The sequence below is a fragment of the Phaseolus vulgaris genome, chromosome 2, assembly GCF_051622355.1.
Source record: "Phaseolus vulgaris cultivar YP4 chromosome 2, ASM5162235v1, whole genome shotgun sequence".
NCBI lineage: Eukaryota > Viridiplantae > Streptophyta > Magnoliopsida > Fabales > Fabaceae > Phaseolus > Phaseolus vulgaris.
In genome coordinates, this window is record NC_143499.1 from 27,355,375 (window position 1) to 27,368,306 (window position 12,932).

General features: G+C 36.5%; 1 long non-coding RNA gene and 1 pseudogene across 2 annotated transcripts; both read right to left on the minus strand.

The window, feature by feature from the left end:
- Positions 1 to 5,100: 5,100 nt before the first annotated feature.
- LOC137811167 (putative disease resistance protein RGA4) lies at positions 5,101 to 9,003 on the minus strand (annotated as a pseudogene). Its single transcript, XR_016518580.1, has 2 exons — positions 5,437 to 9,003; positions 5,101 to 5,354 (listed from the first exon to the last, which is right to left on the minus strand). The product of XR_016518580.1 is annotated as a putative disease resistance protein RGA4 (transcript).
- Positions 9,004 to 10,524: 1,521 nt separating this feature from the next.
- On the minus strand, positions 10,525 to 12,403 carry LOC137811168 (uncharacterized). The gene is made up of 2 exons (XR_011081038.2): positions 11,595 to 12,403; positions 10,525 to 11,454 (listed from the first exon to the last, which is right to left on the minus strand). It is a non-coding gene; the product is annotated as an uncharacterized LOC137811168 (long non-coding RNA).
- Positions 12,404 to 12,932: the final 529 nt, after the last annotated feature.

Genomic DNA, 12,932 nt, shown 5'->3' on the forward strand with positions numbered 1-12,932 from the left:
GGTTCCCTCCCACCTCCAGTCCCAAGTACTTGAAGGGTACCTCCATCTGAATGCAGTTCAAAATCTTAGTGAAGCATACTATAACATTGCTTTGTACATTAATACCTGCTAGCCTTGATTTATGGAAGTTAATCTTCAGTCCTGAGGCTAGCTCAAAGCCCCTCAGAATGGCCTTCAAGGTTACCACATTGTCAATGGTATCTTCACATAGAAAGAGAGTGTCATCTGCAAACTGGAGAATACACATCTCCACCTTCTGCCTTCCAATCTTGAGGCCCGTCAACATATTAGCCTTCAAGGCTTGTCTTACTAGCCCTGCAAGGCCTTCTGCTACCACTATGAAAAGGAAAGGTGCTAGGGGGTCGCCCTGCCGCAACCCTCTAGATGGCTTAAACTCTTCCGTAGGGCTCCCGTTGACTAGCACAGACACAGTGGCTGATTCAAGGCATCCTCTAATCCAAGAGATCCATACATTATGGAACCCCATCCTGTGTAGCATATCGTAAAGGAAATCCCATCTGACCGAGTCGTACGCTTTCTCAAAGTCCACCTTTAAACAAATGCCGCTTCTCCCCTTCTTCCTAAGATCTTCTACCACTTCATTGGCCATGAGCACACTATCTAAGATCCCTTTGCCCTTCAGGAAAGCTGATTGGCTTTCATCTATTATTGTAGGCAACACCTTCTTCATTCTACCTGCCAGTACCTTTGTAATGATTTTATAAATGACACCTACCAGAGAGATTGGTCTATATTGCTCAAGCTTAGAGGGGTCCCTCACCTTCGGGATTAGCGCAATAAACGAAGCGTTACAGCCCTTCGGGATGTTCCCAGTCGCATGAAACAAAACCATTGCTTCCATTAACTCCTCTTTAATTAGGTCCCAGCTTTTCCTGATAAAGTTGAAATTGAATCCATCTGGACCAGGACTCTTAGAACCTTCGCATTGCCACACAGCGTCCTTAATCTCTTTCTCAGTGAAACCAGCCACCAGCCCCTCATTATCCATTGTGGTTAGGGTCTTAAACTCTACCTCATCCAACCTTACCCCTAAATCTTTCGTAGCATTGAACCTAGCTTCAAACAACTTCTTTGCCTCTAATCGAACAGTGCCTGGTTCCTCACACCACCGGTCCCCCACCTGAACACCCTTCACTTCATTCCTGAGTCTTCTCCATCTCAAAGATGAATGAAAGAACCTAGTACACGCGTCCCCAATCTTAAACCAACTTGCTCTAGCCTTTTGGCATATGAGAGATTCAAGTTTCTTATCGTTTTCTACCAAACGGCTAGTCAGCTCCATTCTGGTTAACCTTTCACTTTCCTCAAGGTCCCCATTACAATCTCTGTTGTCAAGATCCTCCAATTCCTGTAGGATCCTTCTCTTTGTGGTATGAAGGTTGCCAAACACCTCCCTGTTCCACACTTTCAGATCTGACTTGAGAAGTTTCATTTTCTCTTTCAGTTTTGCTATTCCGTTCCCCTGGACTGAGAAAGACTTCCATTTATCCTTAACCATGATGTTGAACCCCTTCTCCTGGAACCAAGCATCAATCGATCTAAAGGGTTTGGGTCCCCAATCCTTCTCCACGGATTTAATCACCAGTGCGCAGTGATCAGAAACCTCCCTTCGAAGAACATACTGTTTGCACATAGGCCACTTCTGCAACCATTCTTCCGTGACTAACGCTCTATCAATTCTGCTCTTAGCTGTTCCATCAGGTTTAAACCACGTAAACTTCTTACCAACCAAAGGCAGGTCAAACAAGGAATTGGATTCAATGAAATTGTTGAAGCCAGATATCTCTCTTGACTGATCTCTCTTATCCCTGATACCTTTCCTTTCACTTCTACTTCTCACAGCATTAAAGTCACCATAAAAGAACCCGACTGAATCTTGTGAAGCCAGTTTGACATTGGAGAGCTCCTCCCATAGGGTCTTCTTTGCATTCAATGCACAGGGGGAGTAAACATTGGCCACAACACACCTAGAAGACGATTTTAGATGTAGACCGATGACCACAATAAAACCTTTCCCCATCAGGTGATTTTCATAGCTAAAGACTTCTTTATGCCACAAGGACAACAAGCTTCCACTCCCCTCTTCTCCTTTATTGTGAATCCAACCTACTTTATTATCACCCCACCAAGAGAAGCACCTAGCATCCGAGATTTATAATAATAATAATAATAAGATGGTGGTGTAGTAACTAGAGGTGAGATAGTGGATTGGAATTAATGGACCAAACTCACAAGAAAAAATAGATTAATTTATTTACTCGTCCACTTTAAAAAATTATTATGAAACTTTAAATTTTAAGTTTCTAATATGTAATTTGTTAAATTTAAGTTAAACATTTTCATTTTAATTATGATTAGTATGAAGAAATATTAGTTTGTAATTATATTTATACAACTTTTTTTTTCTTAGGACCTCTTTTCATGCATATTTGTTTGTGCATATGTCTATTTAGCAACCTATTGCATGTGATAAGTGTTCCAACTTATCAAAGTATTCATTTTCTTGTATCATGTGTCTAGCAGGAAAACATAATCAAATAAGATTTTTCACACCCAAATTTACATTGTGTTTGTGTTCGAGGAGTAGTGTTTTTGCGAAAAGAGAGGTAAGTTACTCTCATGTTTGTATGAGCGATTGTGCGAAGAAAAGGAGACACAAATTTGAGAGTGAATACATTTGGTTTTCCTTACATTGTGTGAAGAAAGTTGTGCAAAGACATCTTGAGGAGATGACATTAGAAATATACCTTTGCCATAATAACCCCTTCTTGTTGTATTGATGTAAATATCAACAAGTAAACTCAAACACTTTTATTTTCATACATGTTTTTACTTTGCATCATCTATGGTTGCAATGTGTAAATCATTTAACATTGTATGATTGATAATGGTAATATGGTAGCAATTTTTTTATTTCAACATTGTATGGTTGATAGTGGTAACATTGACACATTTAGTTTAGCATACATAGTTTAGCGTACATGTGACTTATGATTGATTATGAATTTTTTATTTATTTATTTCAGTTCTTTGCATGACAATTTTCTTGGCTGGAAAATGATTGCAGTGAAATTTTCAAATTTAGAAAACTAAAATCAGAGTGGTGGTTTATATGAAGATCAAAGTCGTAGTTTAATTTGTTACACTCACTTTCATACCTGTTCCTCATCATTTATAACCAAGGAGTAATATACCAGAAGTTTATGTTCTCGTTGTAGTCAAATTAATAAAATAAAAAATAATTCTCATATTATAAATTATCGATTACCTTCAATCCAATAACACAAGAAACCTTTGAAGTTTAAAAATTATGATTATTAAAAATACCTAAATTTGATTTGATTAGGTTAATAAGAATTATATGATTTTTTTATAACAATAAAAATTTTATTCAAATATAGAGAAGTTAAATCATTGTATTAAGTAAACCAATAAATATAATATGACACTTTTATAGAATTTAAAGTTATCTTTTTAATCTAAAAATTATATTTTCAGTTTTCTTAACAATAATTTGTATGAAATATGTACATATTTTCTATAAAAATCAACTGTTTTATGGTATTGATTTAACAGTGTTTAGTTAAAAAAACATAATCAAATATGGTTTCAATAGAATATGTTGTTTCTATATGTCTTTGATTTTTTTTTATCAAATAACATATATCATTTCCAATTTATTGATTATGTGCTTGTATAGACAAAGTAGACCTAGATAGAACCTAAAATTAGTTGTACAAATTGTTGACGTCTTGTTCGTTTGGTTGCTTCCTTATTTCTCACTTCAAGTCTCTTTCTTTAATTGTTGGTGCTCAGTCGAGGTAGACTTGAAAAAGTTATTCCGACAATCAAGTAAGTATTCAATATACAGAGTGTATATTAAAAACTGACTGATTCAAAGCGTCTCTTACACCTATGTGGAGGGTTTATTTATAATATTTAGTTATGGGCATCTGTTGTGATGGTGTTGAATTTATCATATATCAACGTTAACTTGATTCTAAGGAAGTTCCCTAATTTCTTAAGGCTAAGGCGTTACTCGAATTTTATAATATATGTTCCATATATCATAATTGTTTTAAATGTGTTTTCGACCTGTCGAGGCTTGTCCGATTACTAAGCGGTACATATCCAAAATGGAAATTAGGTTAATTCATATGAGATTGAAATTTATAGAGATTAAAATTTATATGAATTTAAGTTAAGAAATCTGCATATGATTATGTAAATATTTTGAAATTAATATACACTTATTTAGATTACGGTTTTAACTTTAATTTTTTTATGTTATTTAATCTTCAATTTTATTTTTTAAATATATATTTTCTACATTTTTATACGTAAGCACAGTATCAAATAATTTATAATTATTTTTCGACCGAAATCTCATATCATAACGGGAGTTATATTTTAACTAAAGTCGTAATATATATATATAAATAATCAACTCTCATTCTAATATTTTAACACAATGAAAAAATAATAATTTTACAAAATTTATTAATTAAAAAAATAATTTTAACTTGTTATAATTAATTAAATCAATCACAAATTTTTATAATTTTTTTCTTAATTCTGTTTTAATTTATAATACAACGATAAACAATTGACTGAATAATAAAACATACATTTGAGCACCACTACATAGAAATAAAAAAGTAACATTTTAGTTATTTATACCTGTACATATGACTTTTAAAGATTACTTTTAACTAAACAAATTCTTTAAATATAAAAATTATTACAGTCAAATAATTTATTATAAAGACCCTTTATTTTAGAACTGAAATAGCTGAGTCATATTTGTTCAACTATATTCTAATTACTCTATAATTACTCTATATTTTACGTACAGATGAGTCTCTCTTCTTAAGTCCACAAGTCCCTATCCCCAAAAATTTGCATGATAAAAATTTGTGTCTCTATATTTTAAATGGGTTTTAATTTTTACAAACTGTATTTCTCCCACAAAATCTGTAGGTTATTCAATCCGTTAAAGAATACGCATGCAATCAATCAAATAAAAAAAAATAATTTTTTTGATTGAATTAATCTTGATAATAAAGCTTAGCCCTAAAATTCATGTAACCTATATATCGAAGAGGTTGGGTGTAGAAAACTTAGACCAAAAATTTTCCAAAAAAACAAAACTCATTGCCCACGTAAAGTAAGTTGTGGGTTACAAATGATCAAATGCACATGTAAGTAAATAACAAACAAACATATCTGCACCATTTTGGTACTAAAAGATGTACATGATGAATGCACCTTTGCTTACAGGCACTTACGTAGAAGGCAGTTCCATGAGCGAGATGATCCTCGCCGGATGCTCTCTGCACGCAATTACGAACATACATTAATGCACAGACTCACAGTAAGGAGAAATTAAAGAAAATGATACAATCATTTACTTACCACAAAATCTTGAAGTCTTTTCCTCTCGGAGTGGGAATGGGTCGAGTAATATTTTTGGAATGTGGTTTATGTATTGCCAATCCTCTCCCGTATCCCTCTTGCACCGCTTCGTCAGATAAGGACATCCGCGTATACTTAAAGAAGACAAGTTGGTGAGGCGTTGAATGCTACTTGGTAGTGATCTCAACTTTACACAATAATGAATCTTTAATTCTTGAAGAGAAGTGATGTCTCCTAGCCAATCAGGCAATGAACTAAACATGCAAACATCTATATTCAAAGTTCGTAGGCAGGGGACACATTGTAAGCCATAGGGTAATGTGGAGCAATTATTGATTGAGACAGTCCAAAGGGCAGTTAGTTGGGTCATATTGCTTGGTAGAGTCACCAGCTCAAAACAACATTCGATACTCAAACTCTCTAGACATATCAAATATTGCACACCTTCAGATAAGGATTTTAAGTTATAACATTTGTAAATACTCAAATATCGAAGAGAGGTTAGACCTTCCAACGCATGTTCTGAAAAATACTCCAACTCATCACAAGATTCAATGATTAGTCTCTGTAGTGAACCCAACCCGCTGAGTTGGTCGGTTAATACCACCATTCCATTAATCCATTCAATGTCCAAGGCCTTTAGACAAGGCATATTCTCCACAATCCCTTCCATGAAGGAAGTCGCATCGCAAATACTAAGGTGCTGAACAGAAGGAAGACGTGGAAATTTAATGTTGGAGGAGATGCCAATAATTGTTAAATGAGAAAGACTAGGGAGCATCTCTACCCCTTCTTCCCTCAATATCCTCTCCAATTTTGGTAAATTCCTCACCAACAAATTCTCCAACAAAGGAAATGCCTTCTCCTCCACACCATCATACGACTCACCATCTATCCACTTCACATATTTCATTCCACTCACATGTAGCCTTTTCAACTGTCTTAGTTTACCAAGTGGAGGAAGCTCCTCACAGTTGTCACAGTCCAACAGTCTAACTTCCACCAAGTCTCTCAGAACTGCACCATTTCTCATCCAACTCGATAATTGTCTCCCCTGATATCCTTTCATCTCAAAACTCTTCAGAGTTGAGGGAGGTTGCAAGGCTTCCAGTACTCTCTCAACGTTAATATTATTACCTTCTGAATTAGCATTACCACCCCATGACAATTCTAGGATATTCAAGTCCTTCTTACCAGTTAAATTTGCCTGTTTCGCATCCCATTCATTGGGGACGTTCTCAAGGCCTTTGATTCTCAGCGTGCCTCCAAGCTTTAAGCTATGCAACTCTGCTAACCCACACCCTGCCTTTGATCCCACAAAGAAAGTGCTCAGTGTTCTTAGATGCCTTAACTTGCCAATATGCGGAGGCGTCTCTTGTATTGAATAACAATTATCAATCACAATATGCCTTAGATCCTGTAATTGCGTCAATTCTTTCGGCAGCCTAAATTGCCTAATATTTTGTAGTTTCAATATTTGCAATTTCGGCAACTGACAAATTAATTTATGTAAGCCTTTTCCAGAACCCCAATTCCAACTCAAGTATCTCAAATGTCTTAAATCCTTGAGTGGGAACAAAAAAGAAGAACATGTGCGCAATACTCGGAGACAATGGTTTGATGGCAACAGGCCAATATGACCCAAATCCAGAAATGTCCGCAGGGATTGAACTTTCTTGAAAGCAGTCATATCAACCTTAGAATTTAACAAGCTTGAATAGTGAACTCTAGTTGACAACGGAGTCAACCTTCCTTTCTCAATAATCACACATTCTTCACCATAATAGACTGGGCAAGATCATGAAATAGATCATGCATCTTGCAACTTCTAATCATACCAAGCCTATCAAACTTTGCTTCTTGAAAAAATGATCTACGGTATAATTTTTTCCACAATTTATTTCCAACATCCTCCACTTCTACATTTCCTTCAGATTTAATAAATCCATTAGCCATCCAGAGATGAATTAGATCTTCCTTGTCTATCTCAAAATCTTTGGGGAAAATTGCACAAAAAGAAAAGCATCTCCTCAGAGACAACTCCAAATTAGAGTAGCTCAGTCTCAAAGCACGCATGATAGAATTTTCCTCACATGTCATAGAACTACTTTCCTCTCGTATATTCCAAATCTCACTTTCTTTTACATTTTCCCATTGGCTTACCTCACTTTTATCACGCAAAAGACTTCCCATTGTTTTGATTGCAAGTGGTGAACCAATGCATTTTCTCACTATCTCTCTGCCAATTGCCACAAGCTCTTCTATTTCTTCTCTGTTTTGAGCAAACGCATGGTGTTTGAACAATGACCAACTGTCGTCTCCTGACAATTCTTTCAAATGGTAAGCAGGATGCGTCTCCATGGTGGAAGCAACTTCCTCGAGTCGAGTGGTAACCAAAATGGTAGCTCCTTTTGCTGCCCTTGCACACAACAACTTTCCCTTCAACTGCTTCCATTTCTCTTGGTCTTCATTCCACACATCATCAAGAACAAGTAAATACCTTTTGCTGTCCAACACTTCTTCAACCTTTTTCCGCACTGCTTCTATGGTTTTGAGATTGGGATTTTTTCCAGTGCAACACTCTATTATGGATTCTAGAATCGTCTTCGCATTGAAATCATCAGAAACACAAACCCAAATTGTCAAGTCAAAATGGTTGCATACCTTGTGATCATTGAAGACCTGCTTGGCAAGTGTTGTTTTTCCAAGTCCACCCATACCAACTATGGGATATACGGAAAGTTCTTCACTGTTACTGACATCTTCCAGGAGAAACTTCACAATTTCCTCTCGATCCCGGTCTCGGCCATAGGCTATAGGTTCTGTAATGTCAGAGCTAGTTTGGCGCCAATTATCATCATCATTCACTGCTTGCTTCTCTGTTACATCATCACGTAACTCAAACATGCTTCTTTCTTCATTAATATCATGAAATCTTTGGGTGATGTCTTTCATCCTCTTTCCAATATGAAAACGAAAGAGAATGTCCTTGGGATGCACATGGGCCAAGCATGAATTTCGCTCGTCATCAGATAGCACCTTTTTGGATTGAAATGAACATTCATCCAAGATATCATCCAGCACATATGTTGCATCTGTGAGTTTCTGCAGCCAACTCTTCACAGCATGACTTATTATTTGCTTACTCTCAGCGTCTCTAAGAACAGCATGAATTGCAGTGAGATTGCTGGAAAGCTTTTGAGTCTGCTGGTCTACACCCCAATAAGTTACAAGTTGGTTTTGAACTAAAGATCCCAAATTTTCAATCACGATTTTCAGTAAAGCCTCGGCCATTTGCAGAAAGGTGAGTTTTTTGGGATGATTGTGGTTGTGGAGAAGGAAGTACGTTGAAGAGTGCTAACGTAGAAAATGATCAATTTTCATTAACAGTTGAATTGACAATTGGTGGCGATGGCAATAAAAGTTGTCGTTTTCTTCCTTGGCAAGTGGCCCCCTCTTTGCTTGTGTTGACGAAGAATGTTGATACGATGAGTGAACTCAAACCAACCATATTAATTGCATACCAACCATATTAATTGCATACCAACCACACCGACTTGTCCACTCACTTTCTCTATTATTTCAGCTCAAATTTCCCAACTTTTTCCACATATTTATCACTTTTGTCGAAAATATTTTATAAAATAAAAATACAGAATTATACATAAGTTATCAAAATTAGGGGAAAATAGTTTTTGAAATTATGTATAAGTTATCTCTATGGGGGTTTTGTTATCTGCTGAGTGCCTTCTATTCTTATCATATTCTATCTCATCTATGTTTCATCTCTAAGTCAAAATAATAATAGTTTCGTTTGCCAGCTTAAATAATTTTCTCCTACTTAATATTTTACTGATTTTTTGTTTTGATAATTCAATAAATTTTATTTTAATTGAATTCTTTAACAAAATATATTATCTTAGGTTTTTTGTCACAATTATTAACTCTATTGTCCACGTCTTTATTAGATTGACTATTATGTTTAATAAATTATTTGTATTAATTTTCTTTCTTTACTCGTATCAACATATATATGAAGGAAAAAACATATTGGTTTTTATAATAAATATATATATATATATAGATCAAAAGAAAAATTAAAGGATATTTATATATAATGACTAAAATATCTATGTTGAATCATAAATTAGTTTTATTTTCTTCTTCTTATTATTATTAATTTTATTTATTTTTTATTATTATTGTTTATTATAATTATTTTATAAATTTATTATTAATAATATTATTTTTTATTAATATTGTATTGTTATTATTATTATTTTAATAATCAAATTATTATTTTAACAATTCTTATTATTATATTTTTATTATGTTATATTATATAACAATTTTATTTATTTTATTATACCGAAAATATAAATATTAATAAAATTTATTATATAAAAATATAATATATATTTAATCTAATAATTATATTTATAAATACAATAAAATATTTATTATATAATTAAATTGTTCCGCGGCAACGACATCAAACACTTTATGATGCACCGCGTTTGTCAGAAGTAATAATTGTCCCTAAGGAAGGATATCGATCCCACAAGGAATACTTGAACAATCAAATAAAATATTCACCAAATATAAAACAGAATAATAAAAAGTGTTTTGAAAGTAATTAGAAAAATAGGGATTGGGTTTTGTACCGTCCCACGAGGTCACTAGGAATTACACCGACCCACCTATTGAATCGACCGAAATGGTTATCAAGCATGACATCAACCTTTGTGACTAGCCAGCTTGGCACAAGGATGAGGGGTTGTGTACCGTCCCGTGAAGTCACTAGGAATTAGGTCGACCCGATCAATGGGTCGAACGAGCTCTTGACGTATATAATAGATGACACTCATAATATTCCTGGTTACACTATAAATGCTGAAGCGATATTCCTTATTACACTAAATGCTGACGCGATATTCCTTATTACGTTATGAATATTCTGCGATTATATCACGTGATGGGAAAACTTTATGACAAGTTACCACAATACAGGAAATTAATGCTGCGAAGAACTGGAGACAAAGGTCCAGGGCCACAAAGACTTATAAATAGATTATCACTCACATGGAGTATCTCAACTCATATCTTCGCATTATATTCACTACATAAAGCATATCTTGTGCTCTCATTGACTTGAGCGTCAGGGTGTCATCGCAAGAAGAGCTCCCCTTGTTCCCTGAAGGTTGAATCGCTAAAGCTTGAAGGGAGACAACCAAGAGCTCGTACAGATTCCGACCGACCTCGAACCGGCGAGAACATTTGGCGTCCACCATTGGATCGTTAAAACTGCGCCCACGACTAGAAGAACTGGAGAGAAGAGTCAGAAACCACATCATGAGGACCAGGCAGACACAGATGCCAGAAGGTGGAGAGGCATTCATTCTGCAACAGGTGGTAGAGGCAATGCAAACTTTGCAATGTGAAAACGAGAAATCTAGGAGGCAAGTTTAGGAATTCTAAGCAGAGCAGAAGTGACTCCGTGTGGAATTCCTGGCTGAACAACTGAGACTAAGCCGCAAGATGACTGATGGAAGAAGCCCTCAAAACGAACGAGGAGTTACAAAAAGCAAATGAATATTTGAGGAGGACATTTCAGCAACGACTGAGACAAGTGGCCGAATATCTGGTCGGAAGGAGAAGAAAGGCGGATCCCCGACCATTCAGCCAGGACATCATGGAGGAACCCATACCACATCATATCGCAATGCCCAAAATGCCCCATTCTCGGGAGTCGAGGACTCGAAAACCCACCTAAAGATTTTCCAAGCCCAAATGCTGATTTCTGGGGGCTCAGATGCGGGCCGATGCAAGATGTTGCAGGAAACTTTCACGAGAACAAATCTGCGTTGGTTTATCGGAATCCCCGACGGGGCAATAAGTTCGTTCTAGGAGTTCTCTTAGATTTTCGAAGAACTATTCATGGCCAACATTATCATGCGTGTAGAACCTATGGTGGTAGACGCGTTTGTAAAAGGTCCAAATCCTTTTAGCGACTCCCTGCTAAGAGAACGAAAAAGAGGCCATCAGAAAAAAGAAGTTGGGCGAGCGACGGGGTGAGGGAAGATACAAAGAACGGATTCGGGAAACTCAGCCTAGGCAAACCGAACAAGTTGTCAAGTGGTCGGAGAAAAGGTACGTACCTTATGTAGCCCAAAAGGAGGAGGCAGGAAGGAATGCACCATGGTTACCACCGCCTGCGCCTAAGCCCACCTTGAACCTCACTGTACCTCTAGCTCGCCTGTTGGACGACCGAGCCGTATCCTCCAAATTAGAGTTCCCGAGGAAGACTGATCGCATTTTGGGTCCCAAAAAGTCTGCTTGGTGCGCATTTCATCAAGCGCGCAGTCATGATACGAAAGAATGCCAGGCGCTGCGACACTAACTGGCGGGGTCGATAGAAAGAGGTCACCTCAGGAAATTTTTGTGACTTGAAGCAGAGGGTGAAATCGTCTGAATAATGGAGCAACAGGACGACAATCATGTAACTCCCATTGGGAGATTTCAATAATCGTCGGGGGTTTCTCAGCGGGAGGACTAACCGCAGCTAGTCGGAAACGCAACTCCAGAGCGGACCTAGTTTTCGAAACGATGGAGCTAAAATCAGTCACGACCCCTAACCTCTGCTTTACGAAAGCCGATCTCGAAGATGTGTCTCCCCATCAGGATGACCTAGTGGTAATTACGAGAAGTTGATTATGAGAAGGCCTGTTGGGAGTTCATCTTTTATACCTTAGGTAGGTTGGATTTTTGTGATAAATGGATTAGAAGGATCAAACCGTGCTTGAAATCTTCTTCTGTTTCGGTGTTATTAAATGGCACTCCAACTAAGGAATTCTATCCTCAGAAGGGTATTCGTCAATGCGATCCTCTTGTGCCTTTTTTGTTTCTTATTGTGGCTAAAGGTTTGGTAGGGGTGTTAAGGAAAGTAGTCGAGTGAAACTTGGTTGAAAGTTTGGAGATCGGGGTTAAGAAGGTAAAGGTGAATATGCTCCAATTCGCTGATGATATTTTGTTCTTTTGTGAAGCCAATAATAAAAGCGTGTTCACTATTAAAGTAATGTTGAATTACTTTGAGTTAGCTTCTGGCCTTAAGGTTAACTTCTTGAAAAGTAGGATTGGTGGGTTGGGAGTGGATAAGTCTTAGATCCAACGTTTTGTTGTGTTACTTAATTGTGACGTGATGAATACTCCTTTTAAGTATCTGGGGTTGCTCATGGGAGGTTGTCATAAGAGAAGTGCGTTTTGGGTCGACGAGTTAGAAAGAATGAAAAGCAGACTGGGTAGGTGGAAAGGTAGATTCCTATCACTAACAAGGAGAGTTTGTATGATTAAGTTTGTTCTTTCTTCCATTCCATTGTTTTACGTTTCTTTGTTTAAGTTGCCTTTTTCGCAGTTGAAGGAAATCATGAAATTACAGAGGAATTTTGTGTGGGGTTAAGGGTCGGCTGGAAAGAAGATTGCTTGGGTTTCTTGGAAAA